Source organism: Geotrypetes seraphini, chromosome 11 (genome assembly GCF_902459505.1).
Source record: "Geotrypetes seraphini chromosome 11, aGeoSer1.1, whole genome shotgun sequence".
NCBI classification, from domain to species: domain Eukaryota; kingdom Metazoa; phylum Chordata; class Amphibia; order Gymnophiona; family Dermophiidae; genus Geotrypetes; species Geotrypetes seraphini.
Window position 1 is genome coordinate 115,703,371 of NC_047094.1, and position 14,057 is coordinate 115,717,427.

General features: G+C 48.7%; 1 protein-coding gene across 1 annotated transcript in view; it reads right to left on the reverse strand.

The window, feature by feature from the left end:
• MYLK2 (myosin light chain kinase 2) overlaps nt 1-13,734 on the reverse strand; it is a 275,761-nt gene extending 262,027 nt beyond the window's left edge. Inside the window, exon 1 of the mRNA XM_033963945.1 lies at nt 13,595-13,734. The gene's annotated coding sequence lies outside the window, so the exon portion shown is untranslated. The remainder of the gene's footprint in view (nt 1-13,594) is intronic.
• Nucleotides 13,735-14,057: the final 323 nt, after the last annotated feature.

A 14,057-nucleotide genomic window follows, 5' to 3' on the forward strand; every position in this document is an offset into this window, starting at 1 on the left:
GATATTACGTCTAGGTTTTCTAGAGTGGTACCAAGGGAGGATATGAAGAGGTTGAAGAGCATGGGCGACAGTGGTGACCCTTGTGGTACTCCGCAGGGGTTGGACCAGGGGTCTGATTTAAGATCATTTGTCTTTACTCTGTATGTTCTTGATTTAAGGAATCCTTGGAACCAGTTGTAAACCCCTCCTGAAATCCCTATGGCTTCTAGTATCTGAAGTAGTATGGTGTGGTCTACCAGGTCAAAAGCTGCAGAGAGATCGAGTTGAATTATCAGCATCCTTCTTCCTTTGCTAAGGTGCTGTCGGGCTGTGTCTAATAGAGATAATAGTAGTGTCTCTGTACTATGGTTGGTTCTGAACCCTGATTGTGAGGGGTGAAGTAGGTTGTGCTCTTTTAGGTAGTTGGTGAGATATTGAGCAACTTGACCTTCTATTAGTTTAACGTATTATGGTATTGAGGCGATGGGTCTATAGTTTGAGGGCTATCTGTTGGGCCTTTGTGATCTTTTAATATTGGGGTGATTATGATTAAAGAATGGCACAGTGGTTGTTACCCGTGGCTAGCCGTTCTACTCCAATTCGACCTCTCTGCAGCCTTCGACGTTGTCCACCATGACATTTTAATCCTCCTACTCTCCGAGATAGGCATCAGCTCCACGGTCCTGGACTGGTTCTCGAATTTCTTACGTTCTCGCTCCTACATCGTCACCAAGAATGGTACCTCATCTTCCCCGTGGAAACCAACATGTGGAGTCCCACAAGGCTCCCCCCTATCCCCTATCCTCTTCAACATTTATATGTCCTCCCTGAACCTCCTACACCTTTCCCCCCTAGAAATTCTCTACACTTACGCTGACGATATCCTGATCCTCCTCGAGACCGACGCAAACCTCACCAATCTCGCAGCAAACATCTCTTCATGCATAACCAAACTTCAATCCTGGGCTCTTGCTGTACAAATGAAACTAAATGAATCCAAAACCAAACTACTCTGGCTTGGCCCCAAACTTGATCAATTACCCACCTCCATCCCACTGCCCACAGGCACCTCTCTACAACTAGAGTTCTCTAGCAAAGTTCTGGGCATCACCATAGATTCCTCGCTATCCTTCAACGACCACCTCAACTCCCTGATAAAAACATGCTTTCACAGCCTTCACATGCTGAGGAAAGTGAGGTCCTGCTTCCACCAAAAACACTTTGCCGTGCTCGTACAGTCCATCATCCTCTCCAGATTGGACTATTGCAATTCCATCTACCTTGGCTTAACAAAGAAAAGCCTCCACAGACTCCAACTGATCCAGAACACCGCGGCCAAACTTATCTTCTCAAAAAACAAATTTGACCATGCCTCTCCACTCCTGTCCAAGCTACACTGGCTTCCTGTCATCTCCAGGGTCCATTTTAAATGTGCCTGCTTAACCTTCAAGATGCTCCACGGCATCCTTCCACCTCTTATTCCTCTATCCTGGAATTCCTCAAATCCACTCTCCACCAGATCCACGCAAAAATTAAAACTATCCTTCCCCTCCTCAAAGGGTATCTCCCTCGTCGGTAAACTCGGGTCCTCCCTCCACTTCAGAATCGCTCAGCTCTGGAACAGTCTCCCTTCCCCTCTCCGCAACTTGAGCCCCCTTCTACCATTCCGTAAGCTTCTGAAGACTTGGCTCTTCTCCAAAACGTAACCCGTCCCCTCCCCATTATTATCACACTTAACCTCTCTCTTACTTACTTTTATAAACCCACTGGAGTTCCGTTGCTTCCTAACCATGTAAACCGTGTCGAGCTCCACCAGTTGGAGATGATGCGGTATATAAACCCAAGATTTAGATTAGATTAGATTAGATTAGCCGCGAATAGCCACGGGTAACCTGCCAAAACGGGGAAAGAAAAATAGTAGTCGCTGCGGGGACGGGGACAAGGCCATTCACCGCCCCGTAGAGCGGTGAATTGTCTTGTCTCCGCAGTGAGGCATCAAGGATCGCGCGGTCCAGCAGCCCCCACCCACCTGATCGCAGCATTTAGCCAGCTCCCTCCCTCCACCTCACCTTATATGCTGTTTGCCGGCTTTCTTTTTCCCGAGCCGCACACGTTCAAAAAGGCGCGGCTGCGCGAGTTGATCAATCTTCTCCTCTGACGCAACCGGAAACAGGAAGTTGCAGGAGAGGAGAAGATTACTCGTGCAGCCGCGCGTGCGGCTCAGGAAAAAGAAAGCTGGAAAACTCGGCATATAAGGTGAGGTGGAGGAAGGGAGCTGGCTAAATGCTGCGATCGGGCGGGTAGGGGCTGCTGGACCATGCGATCGCGTGTGTTCCCAGCTCACACTAGGAAGGTGGGAATGAAAGGGAAAAAGATTCTGAGCCAAGGGGATGAAGAGGGAAAGAAAGAAACCCACAGCAGGAAAGAAAGGGGAGGACAGCCAGGTGAGCCAGATGCTGGAAGCAGGGGGGGAAGAAAGAGGGAGAGAAGCTAGATGGGGTTGAAAAGAAGAGACACACTGGTATGGAAGAGGAAGATAGGGGAAATCTGGACACAGGAAGGTAACAGAAAGAGGGGAAATTATGTGCATGGGGCATAGGGACAGAGACATAAAGGGGACATGCCATGGGGATGGTATATGGACACGGGGGGGGGCAATGCCAGATATATAGGGGAGATATTAGAAATGGGGAAAATAGGAACACAGAAGCGAGATCGTTTGTGGGGATGGGACAGGGACCGAGCTCGCAGGCTCCAGCGACTTGCACAAATTACATTGTAACGTGCCACGAAAATAAGAAGGAGGGAGGTAGATAGATAAGCCACGCAAGAGGAGCTGAAGGGTAGTAGAAAGGAACAGATGGTGAAGGAGGGAGGGAAGGGTGGTGGTAGAAAGGAATAGAACAGACATTGAAAGAGGGTAGAGTGGAACAGACCCTGAAGGGAAATGTGGAAAACAGAGTGGGGAGAAGACGCTGGAAGGGAAGAAGACAGATGCCAGACTATGGGGGAGCGGAGGGAAGAAGATGGGTGCTAGACCAATTGGGGGGGGGGGTGAAGGGAGAGGCACAGTAACAGCAAATGGAAAACGCAGAGAGAAGACACACAGTGGAAGGAAGGAATTGAATGAGAAGATGTGGAAAACAGAAACCAGACAACAAAGGTAGAAAAAAAATTCTATTTATTTATTTATTTTTTGCTTTAGGATAAAGTAGTATATTAGTTGTGCTGATAAAAAATTATAAACAAAGCCCTGCCAGCTGAATATCTCTTTCTCTAGTTCAGCAGCCAGAACTTTGATTTATAAGAAAGGAATAAGCTAAATATTGCAGTACTAAGGCTTATATGGATGCTGCGGGGATGGGGACGGGGCGGTGAATGGGATGTCAGTGACGGTGACGGGGCGGTGAAGGGAATGGCAGTGAAGGGGCCGGTGGGCCGGGGACGGGGCGGTGACGGGGAAACATTTTTTCCCCATGTCATTCTTTAATTATGATCTCTCCTAGGTCTTGTGGGAAATGACCTTCCGTGAGTGTGGTTTGTATCCATTGCATGAGGCTGGCTCTAAATTTGGGGGAGGCGTTTGTTAGCAGATATGAGGGACAGTTGTTCAGGTCGCATGATGATTGGCTGTATTTTTTGTAAAGTCGGTTCATGTCAGTCCATTGTACTACTGGGAAGTTGGTCCTGTCCGCTGCGATTGCTTCTCCTGTTGTAGTGTATATTATTATCTCGTCAAGGTGGGTTGGTGTGTTATTGAAGGTGGACCTGATTTTAGTGATCTTGCTGTTATAATGGTCTGCTAGTTGGGTGGCTGTTGGTGGGTGGTTTCCTTGTGCGGCTAGGAGTGGCTTGGTGTCAGTGAGGCTTTTTACTAGTTTGAAAAGTTTTTTTTATGTCTGGATATCTGGTGTATGGGGGTGTTGGGTCATGTATGCAGCAATATCAAGTTGGTGGCCTTTTTCGTGTGTGGGTTGAGGGTTAAGAATTTGGTAGGAAAGTGCTTTGAGGTATGAGAGAATTCCATCAACTTGTTTGGAGGTGTGGTCTTCAAGATGGAGGTTTATGTCTCCAAGGAGTAGATTGTGTGTTGAGGTTAAGGAGTTCTGGAAAATGAAGTCTTCGAATTCGTGTTTTGTGGTGTTCCATTTTCCTGGTGATATGTAGCAGAGTAGGCAGGTCATGGTGCCTTTGAGTGAGTCATCGGATAGTTGGCAGGCTAGAAGGTCCAAGTGGAGGGTGGAGTATTTGTCTAGGACTTTTATGTTAAGGTTGTTTTTTACTAGGATGGCTAGTCCTCCCCCACGCTTTTTTTCTCGGCATACTATCTCTAGTTTGTATTAGAGGTCTGCACGGGAACGGGGATCGCGGGGATCCCGCGAGTTCCCCCCCCTGGCCCACAGGATTCCCACGGGGTCGCCCCCTGGCCCACGGGATTCCCACGGGGATGCCCCCCTGACCCAAGGGACTCCCAAGGGGATGAAAACAGCCTACCTAAATTCTGGCGATGCAGGCATGCAGCTTACAAGTCCGGCGTCGCGGCGGGAAATAGCCATGCTGAGCAGTGAGCTCAGCATGTACACAGATGAAAGCCTTGCTTGCTGAGTGGTCCGGCGGCCCCACCCCGCCGTGCCGCCGGATCAATCAGCAAGCAAGGCTTTCATCTGTGTACGTGCTGAGCTCACTGCTCAGCATGGTTATTTCCTGCCGCGACGCCGGACTTGTAAGCTGCATGCCTGCATCGCCAGAATGTAGGTAGGCTGTTTTCATCCCCGTGGGAGTCTCTCTCGTGCGCTATGGCTCTAAGTCAGGGGTGCCCAACATGTTGATTGCGTTTGACCAGTAGCTCAGGAAGGCAACGTGAGTCGATCGCAGAGCCCATCCCGGGCTCCGTGATAGACTCTTGTTGCCGTCCCGATCTACCGGGCCTATCAGCCTTCCTCTCCCCGACGTCAAAGGCGCCGACGCGGGCATTAGGCTGTTTTTGTCATTTCGGGTGGGGGGTGGCAGCAGCAGCAGCAGCAGCCTGAAAAAGAAATCATCCTGGCCGGGGTCGGTGTCATGCTCCGGAGCTTGTACAGCCTTCCTATCTCCCTCTCCCTTCTACCTGCTTCCGGCCACACCCCCTGCTCTGCGGCTCCTTTCGGCAACTCAGCAGCAGCAATCGACACAAGCTTCTGACGTCGGGGCCTGCCCTCTGTGAGTCCCGCTTGTTTCAACTTCCTTTTTCCACAAAAGAGGGACTCGTAGAGGGAAGGCCTCGATGTCGGCAGCTTGTCTTGATCACCGCTGCTGACGAGTTGCTGAAGAGAGCCGCGGAGCAGGGGGGTGTTGCCAGGTGCAGGTAGAAGGGAGAGGGCCAGATGCAGGACTCGTGGGTGAGGGAGCAGAAGAGAGAGAGAAAGAGAGAGGGGAGGGAAACAAAAGGAAATATTTCATACTGGGCTGGGCTGGAGTGGAGGGAGGGTGGAAAGATTCTGGCTACCGGGTGCAGTAACAAAGGAAAAGGGGGGAAAGCTGAAAATGGAGATAGTGACACAAAGAAGAGAAAGGGTAAGCAGGACCTACTGAATAAGGATAGAGATACAGAGGGGACATGAAGAGGAGGTGAAATAGAGACATAGAAGTAATGCTGAAAAAGTGTGTGTGGGGGGGAGATAAAGACATTGAAAGGGCAAATGGTGAACATGGGGTAAAGACAAGGACAGAGACAAATGAAGATTCTGAAAAAGTGATGAGATAGGGATATAGGTGAGATGGACACAAAGAAGGGTAATGCTGGAAAATAGGTGGAATGGTAATTCTGACAAACACAGAAGGGAAATGCTGGATCAAGGAGAGATGGGGCTCAACCTGGATGGAATGAGGAGAAATGCCTTGTTGGCCCGGAACTTCCTCTCCTACGTCAGAATTGACGTTAGGGAGCGGAATGCTGGTCAGCATGACGCTTCTGCAGGGAAAGCTTGGGACAGCGGTGGCTGGGGGCTATTCCCCGATGGCGGTGGCAGCAAACTGAGTGGCTTGGGGGAGGGCACGGAGAAAGAAAGAAAGGAGGGAGACAGAAAGAAAAAGTTGGGGGAGAGAATGAGGTCTGGAGGAGAGGAAACATACAGGAGGCTGAAAGAAAGGAAGAAAGATTGGATGCACAGTCAGAAGAAGAAAGTGCAACCAGAGACTCATGAAATCACCAAACAACAAAGGTAGGAAAAATGATTTTATTTTCAATTTAGTAGTCAAAATGTGCCTGTTTTGAGAATTTATATCTGCTGTCTATATTTTGCACTATGGCTCCCTTTTACTAAACCGCAATATCGTTTTTGAAAAGTGTGAACAGAATGCTAGGAATGATAAAGAAGGGGATCACGAACAGATTGGAGAAGGTTATCATGCCGCTGTACCAGGCCATGGTGCGCCCTCACCTGAAGTACTGCATCCAGAACTGGTCGCCATACATGATGAAAGACACAATACTACTCAAAAGGGTCCAGAGAAGAGCGACTAAAATGGTTAAGGGGCTGGAGGAGTTGCCGTACAATGAGAGATTAGAGAAACTGGGCCTCTTCTCCCTTGAAAAGAGGAGACAGAAGGGACATGATCGAAACATTCAAAATACTGAAGGGACTAGACTTAGCAGATAAAGACAGATTGTTCACCTTTTCCAAGATAGGGAGAACGAGAGGGCACTCTCTAAAGTTGAAAGGGGATAGATTCCGTACAAACGTAAGGAAAGCACAGTTACTTACCGTAACAGGTGTTATCCAGGGACAGCAGGCAGATATTCTTGACTGATGGGTGACGGCACCGACGGAGCCCCGGTACGGACAATTTTAGAGTGATTGCACTCTAAGAACTTTAGAAAGTTCTAGCTCGGCCGCACCGCGCACGCGCGAGTGCCTTCCCGCCCGACAGAGGCGCGCGGTCCCTCAGTTAGTATAAGCCAGCTAAGAAGCCAACCCGGGGAGGTGGGTGGGACGCTGTCCCTGGATAACACCTGTTACGGTAAGTAACTGTGCTTTATCCCAGGACAAGCAGGCAGCATATTCTTGACTGATGGGTGACCTCCAAGCTAACAAAAAGAGGGATGGAGGGAAGGTTGGCCATTAAGAAAACAAATTTTGCAAAACAGATTGGCCGAAGTGTCCATCCCGTCTGGAGAAAGCATCCAGACAATAATGAGATGTAAAAGTGTGAACTGAGGACCAAGTAGCAGCCTTGCAGATTTCCTCAATAGGAGTGGAACGGAGGAAAGCTACAGATGCTGCCATTGCTCTGACTCTATGGGCCGTGACAGAACCTTCCAGTGTCAGTCCGGTCTGAGCATAACAGAATGAAATGCACGCTGCCAGCCAATTAGACAACGTACGTTTAGAAACGGGACGTCCCAATTTATTTGGATCAAAGGACAGAAAAAGTTGAGGAACTGATCTGTGGGGTTTCGTACGCTCTAGATAATAAGCCAGAGCCCTTTTACAATCCAAAGTATGTAGAGCTTGTTCTCCAGAATGAGAATGAGGTTTTGGAAAGAAAACAGGTAGAACAATGGATTGGTTGAGATGGAATTCAGAGACAACCTTAGGGAGAAACTTTGGATGTGTACGCAGAACCACCTTGTCATGGTGAAAAACCGTAAAGGGTGGATCTGCGACCAGTGCATGAAGCTCACTGACCCTCCTGGCAGAGGTAAGGGCAATAAGGAAAAGCACTTTCCAAGTGAGAAACTTGAAAGGAGAGGTAGCCAAAGGTTCAAATGGAGGCTTCATTAAGGCAGAAAGAACCACATTGAGATCCCAGATAACAGGAGGGGCTTTAAGAGGTGGTTTCACATTGAAAAGCCCACGCATGAACCTGGACACCAGGGGATGAGCTGAGAGAAGTTTTCCATGGACTGGCTCATGAAAAGCTGAAATGGCACTGAGGTGGACTCTGATGGAAGAAGACTTAAGGCCAGAGTCAGACAAAGAGAGCAAATAGTCCAACAACGTCTCCACTGCCAGGGAAGTGGGATCAAGATGATGAAGAAAACACCAGGAGGAAAATCTCGTCCACTTCTGATGGTAACATTGCAGAGTGGTTGGTTTCCTGGAGGCATCCAGAATGGAACGAACAGGCTGAGATAAAAGAGTATCATGAGATGTCAGCCCGAGAGATACCAAGCTGTCAGGTGCAGAGACTGGAGGTTGGGATGTAGAAGGGTTTCCTGCTGTTGTGTAAGCAGAGAAGGAAACAGAGGAAGAAGAAAAGGTTCCCTGGAACTGAGTTGAAGTAGAAGGGAGAACCAATGTTGCCTGGGCCACCTCGGAGCAATCAGAATCATGGTGGCTCGTTCCCTCTTGAGCTTGAATAAGGTTCTCAACATTAGAGGCAGAGGAGGGAAGGCGTACAGGAACAGATTCGACCAGTCGAGGAGAAAAGCATCCGCTGCCAGACGGTGAGGAGAGTAAAGTCTGGAGCAGAATAGGGGCAGCTGGTGATTGTGAGGAGCTGCAAAGAGGTCTATCTGAGGAGTGCCCCATTGAGTGAAGATAGACTGCAGAGTTACAGGATCGAGTGTCCACTCGTGAGGCTGTAGAATTCTGCTGAGTTTGTCCGCTAAAGAATTCTGTGCTCCCTGAATGTAGATAGCTTTCAGGAAGAGATGGTGATCTATGGCCCAATTCCAGATCTTTTGGGCTTCTTGGCATAAAAGGCGAGAGCCTGTCCCACCCTGTTTGTTGATGTAGTACATCGCAACTTGATTGTCTGTGCACAACAGGAGGACCTGAGGAAAGAGAAGATGTTGGAAGGCCTTGAGGGCATAAAACATCGCTCTGAGTTCCAGGAAATTGATTTGATGCTTCTTTTCCTGGGCTGTCCAAAGACCTTGAGTCTGGAACTCGTTCAAGTGAGCTCCCCATGCATAAAGAGAGGCGTCGGTGGTGATGACCAGTTGATGAGGGGGCTGATGGAACAGAAGACCTCTGGATAGATTTGAGGATACCAACCACCATTGAAGAGACTGACGAAGAGATGATGTCACAGATATGTGTCGTGAGCAAGGATCCGTCGCTTGGGACCACTGAGTAGCAAGGGTCCATTGAGGAGTGCGCAGGTGAAGACGTGCGAGGGGTGTGACATGAACTGTGGAAGCCATGTGACCCAAGAGAATCATCATTCGCTTTGCTGAGATGGAAATCTGTTGAAGCACCTGCTGACAGAGAGAAAGAAGAGTTTGAAGACGGTTGGACGGTAGGAACGCTCTCATGAGGGTTGTGTCCAAGATAGCTCCTATGAATTGAAGCCTCTGAGTGGGGATGAGATGAGATTTGGGTAAATTGATCTCGAACCCTAGAATTTGAAGAAACCTGATGGTCTGGTTGGTGGCTTGGAGCACTGTCTGAGAAGAATTGGTCTTTATCAACCAATCGTCTAGGTAAGGAAACACCTGAAGGTGGTGGGAGCGTAGAAAAGCAGCTACCACAATCAGACATTTGGTAAACACTCTTGGAGAGGAGGCAAGGCCGAAGGGTAGCACCTTGTATTGGTAATGACAACGATTGACCATGAAGCGGAGGTATTGTCTGGAAGCCAGATTGACTGGTATGTGAGTGTATGCTTCTTTGAGATCGAGGGAACATAGCCAGTCGCCTTGATTCAGTAGAGGATAAAGAGTGGCTAGAGAGAGCATTTTGAACTTTTCTTTGACCAGATATTTGTTGAGATCGCGGAGATCTAGAATGGGTCTGAGATCTCCTGTTTTTTTGGGGACCAAAAAGTAACGGGAGTAGAATCCCTGTCCTTTTTGATCTAGAGGGACCTCCTCTATGGCATTTAGAATGAGAAGGGATTGAACCTCCTGGAGAAGAAGAAGAGACTGAGGTGTGTGCAAAGCAGACTCTTTTGGTTGACTTGGAGGAGGTAGAGATTGGAAGTTGAGAGAGTAGCCGTGTTGAATGATATTCAGGACCCACTGATCTGACGTGATAAGTTCCCAACGGCTTATGAAATAAGAAAGGCGTCCTCCTATAGGCTGTGGAATTTGGGTAGAAGGAGCAAGACTGGCTATGTTTTGGAGAACCAAGTCAAAAGGGCTGAGTGGACTTTTGAGCAGGTGTAGGTTTTACCTGCTGCTGCTGCTGAGGTTGTCTACCAGCTGGACGTTGTTGCCTCTGACGTCTCGGCTGTTGTGCAGTTTGAGGCAGAGGGCGAGCCACAAATCTACGCTGGTAGGATGACTGTGGACGAAAAGGCCTGGATGGAGGAGGCTTTTTAGGCTTCAGAAGTGTGTCCCATCTGGTCTCATGAGCGGACAATTTTTGAGTTGTGGAGTCCATGGAATCTCCAAACAGCTCATCCCCTAAGCAAGGTGTATTGGCTAGCCTATCTTGGTGGTTAACGTCCAGTTCTGAAACACGAAGCCAGGCTAGCCGTCGCATGGCCACTGACATGGCTGTGGCCCTGGAGGTCAGCTCGAAAGTATCATATATGGATCTTACCATGAATTTTCGGAGCTGCAACAGAGATGAACAAGTCTGGTGAAAAGTAGGCTTTTTCCGATCAGGAAGATATTTCTCAAAAGCAGTGAGATTTTGGATTAACTGCTTAAGGTAAAAAGAGAAATGGAAAGCATAATTTCCTGATCGATTAGCTAACATAGCGTTTTGGTATAGCCTTTTACCAAACTTGTCCATAGATTTGCCTTCTCTGCCAGGAGGGACTGAGGCATAAACACTAGCCCCTTTGGACTTTTTTAAGGTGGACTCAACCAAAAGGGACTCATGAGGTAGTTGGGGCTTGTCAAACCCAGGGATAGGAATGACTTTATACAATGAGTCTAATTTTCTGGGAGCTCCAGGAATAGTCAGAGGAGTTTCCAGATTTTTATAAAACGTCTCTCTCAGAATATCATGGAGAGGTAATTTAAGATATTCCTTTGGGGGCTGGTCAAAGTCCAAGGCATCCAAAAAAGCCTTGGATTTCTTTGACTCAGCCTCCAAAGGAATGGAGAGAGAGTCACACATTTCCTTCAAAAAGGAAGAAAAGGAAGACACTTCTGGTTTAGAGGAGGCTCCTAAAACAGACGGGTCCTCATCACCAGAAGAGCATTCTCCCTCCGAAAGAAGAGGATCCTCTGAGTCACCCCATAAGTCAGGGTCTCGAACCTGATAACTCCGGTCTCGAGACTCTGGAGTAGAAGGCTCTAAATGCCGGGACTTGTGAAGAGACTTCCCCGACCTGCCTGATTCGGTACCGGGAGATGCTACGGTACGCACCGGAGCCGAAGTCTGTACAGCTTGATGGTGAGCTCTCGGCTCCGGCGCTAGAATCGGCATGGAGACAGAGGAAACCGACTGTACCGGTACCGATAGAGTGGGCGTCGATAAAATAGGACGGTCCACTATCGGTACCGGTGGCTCAGACTGGACTGGTACCGGTATGGTCGATGCCAGGACTGAAGGTAAGAGGTGCTGTAGCTGTTCTTTAAGTTGCGCCCTCAGAACAGTAGCTATACGCTCCTCAAGGGAAGGCACCGGTACCGTCTTTTTCTTTAAAGGTACCTGCGGTGCCGCTCTACGCTCCGAGGATGAGGACCCCGATGTCGAGGGGCTCACCTCTATTGGAGCGGAGCGCTTCCGTGAGCGCCTCGAGGTCGGCAGGATTGGGCTCGCTGCCACTGAGACCGGAGGACGTTCTAACGGGGAAGGCTTCTTAGCCGGCTTACCTGGAGCCGACACCGCCGCGGTATCGCGTGGTGTCGAAGATGTGGGTGCCGACTGCACCGGTGCCGATGTCTGTACCGGTGTAGAATCAGACATTTCGGCACCAAACAATAATTTTTGTTGAATCTCACGATTCTTAAGAGTTCTCTTTTTCAAAGTTGCACAGCGGGTGCAGGTGGACGCTCGATGGTCGGGACCAAGACACTGAAGGCACCAATTATGAGGATCAGTCAGTGAAATTGGCCGTGCACACCGCTGGCACTTTTTGAAGCCGGGTTGGGGGGGCATGAATGTAAAAACGGCTTCAGCCAAATCGAAGGCCGAGGCCTCGATGGTGGCTATAGGCCCCGCTGGGGCAAAACCGAAAATAATGGAAAAACAATAAAGAAACAATTTTTTTTTTTTTTTAGAAAATAATAAAAAAAGGAAAGGAAATATTATCTCCTTAACCAGTTTTCGCGAGCGGGAATTCACGAAAGATTCTCTCACAACGGCCGTTGAGAGAGACGCGTCTTCTTAGCTCCGCGGAAACTAAGAAACTGAGGGACCGCGCGCCTCTGTCGGGCGGGAAGGCACTCGCGCGTGCGCGGTGCGGCCGAGCTAGAACTTTCTAAAGTTCTTAGAGTGCAATCACTCTAAAATTGTCCGTACCGGGGCTCCGTCGGTGCCGTCACCCATCAGTCAAGAATATGCTGCCTGCTTGTCCTGGGATAATTTCTTCTTCACCCAGAGAGTGGTAGAAAACTGGAACGCTTTTCCGGAGTCTGTTATAGGGGAAAACACCCTCCAGGGATTCAAGACAAAGTTGGACAAGTTCCTGCTAAACTGGAACATATGCAGGTGAGGCTGGACTCATTTAGAGCACTGTTTTTTGACCTCGGGGACGCCGTGTGAGCGGACTGCTGAGCACAATGGACCACTGTCCTGACCCAACAACGGCAATTCTTATGTTCTTTGCGACCCAATTTCCCTCTGACCCGATTCACTAACCTGTGTATTGATCTGATTCCAATTCGTGCATGCAAATGAGGGGAATCAGCATGCAAAGCAGTAAGGATGTGATTCACAAAACTTCTTCTGGCACACCGACTGATTGGCCGATCACAAAATAGCGACTCTTCTCTGTCCCAATTCTCCAGCTCTGGCCGCCCTGCTCTCTGCCCAGATTCTCTTGCTCTGGCCGCCCTGCTCAGCCCCGACTCGCCTGCCTTTCCCCGCAGTGCGAGCCTGTAGTTTTAACCCGCAGGTTAAAACCACAGGCTCGCACTGCAGTGAAGGGCGGCAGAGAGCAGGTGAGTCGGGGCCAGTAAAAAAAAAAAAAAAAAAAGACAGTAAACACATGCGAAGATCAGCTACAGGCAAAGTAGATGGTCTGAGCATGCGTCGGAATCGCTACCTAGCGATCCGTGTCGGCGGATGGGGGCGTGCCTCCGATTGCTCCCATTAGAATATTCTTGTTTGCAGATCATGGTCACGATCGAGTAGGTTAGTGAATCTAGCCCTATGTTCTTAGACATCCTACATTCGCATAATACCCTCTACTTCCTTCAGCAGTTGATCCTACTCTAAGTGAAAGTTTCAGCACTCATGGTTTTCAAAGCCTGCAGGCCATCTGTACTAAATTTCACTCCTCGGCTGACATGCAAGTTTTGAAAATGCTTATGGAAGTTTCGGGTTTGGAAGTGGAAGCTGAATTTTGTCAGAAGCGCCCCTCCCCCCTTTTTCAAACCCCAGAGTGGGTGTGATTTTATTCTTCTCTTTTCCTACCTTCCCCCAAAACATCTCCCAGGGAGATGATGCAAGATTTTTATTACTTGATCAAAAGCTGCCAAAGAAACCCCAGTTTATTTTCCTACCCAGATTATCCAGCACTAAAGCTTCTTTTACAGGCAAATGCTCTGATTGTAGAAATCTCCTACCTCCTGTACATGAAGAGTTAAAAGTTTCCTAGGATAGGACACAGCATACATCACAGGTGAAATGTCAAGGAGAGCTAGAAACCTCAAACCATAAGAATGCATCAGGCTCGAAATCCAGTGAGTAAATCAGATGAGAAAGCAGGGCCCTGAGTTTTGTCAAATTCCACTGACGTTCTCATTTGCAGTGGAAAACTGGAGCTATTGAATTCCAGTCCTATCAGCCAAACCTCTTCTCCAGAACCAAATATAGAAGACACGCCATTGGTAGACACTGATAAATAATACTGCAGCTAGTATTTGCAAAGCTTCCTTCTGTTGGCAACTGTCCACAGTTGATTAAAACCTGTCATTCATTCACAAGAACCTTTCCAAGTGTTGACAACAGCATCCAGCAAAGGCAAAGCAAGTTTCATAAAACAGAGCCTTAGAGCTAGATGTAAAGCTCAGAGAATATCAGGTCAAC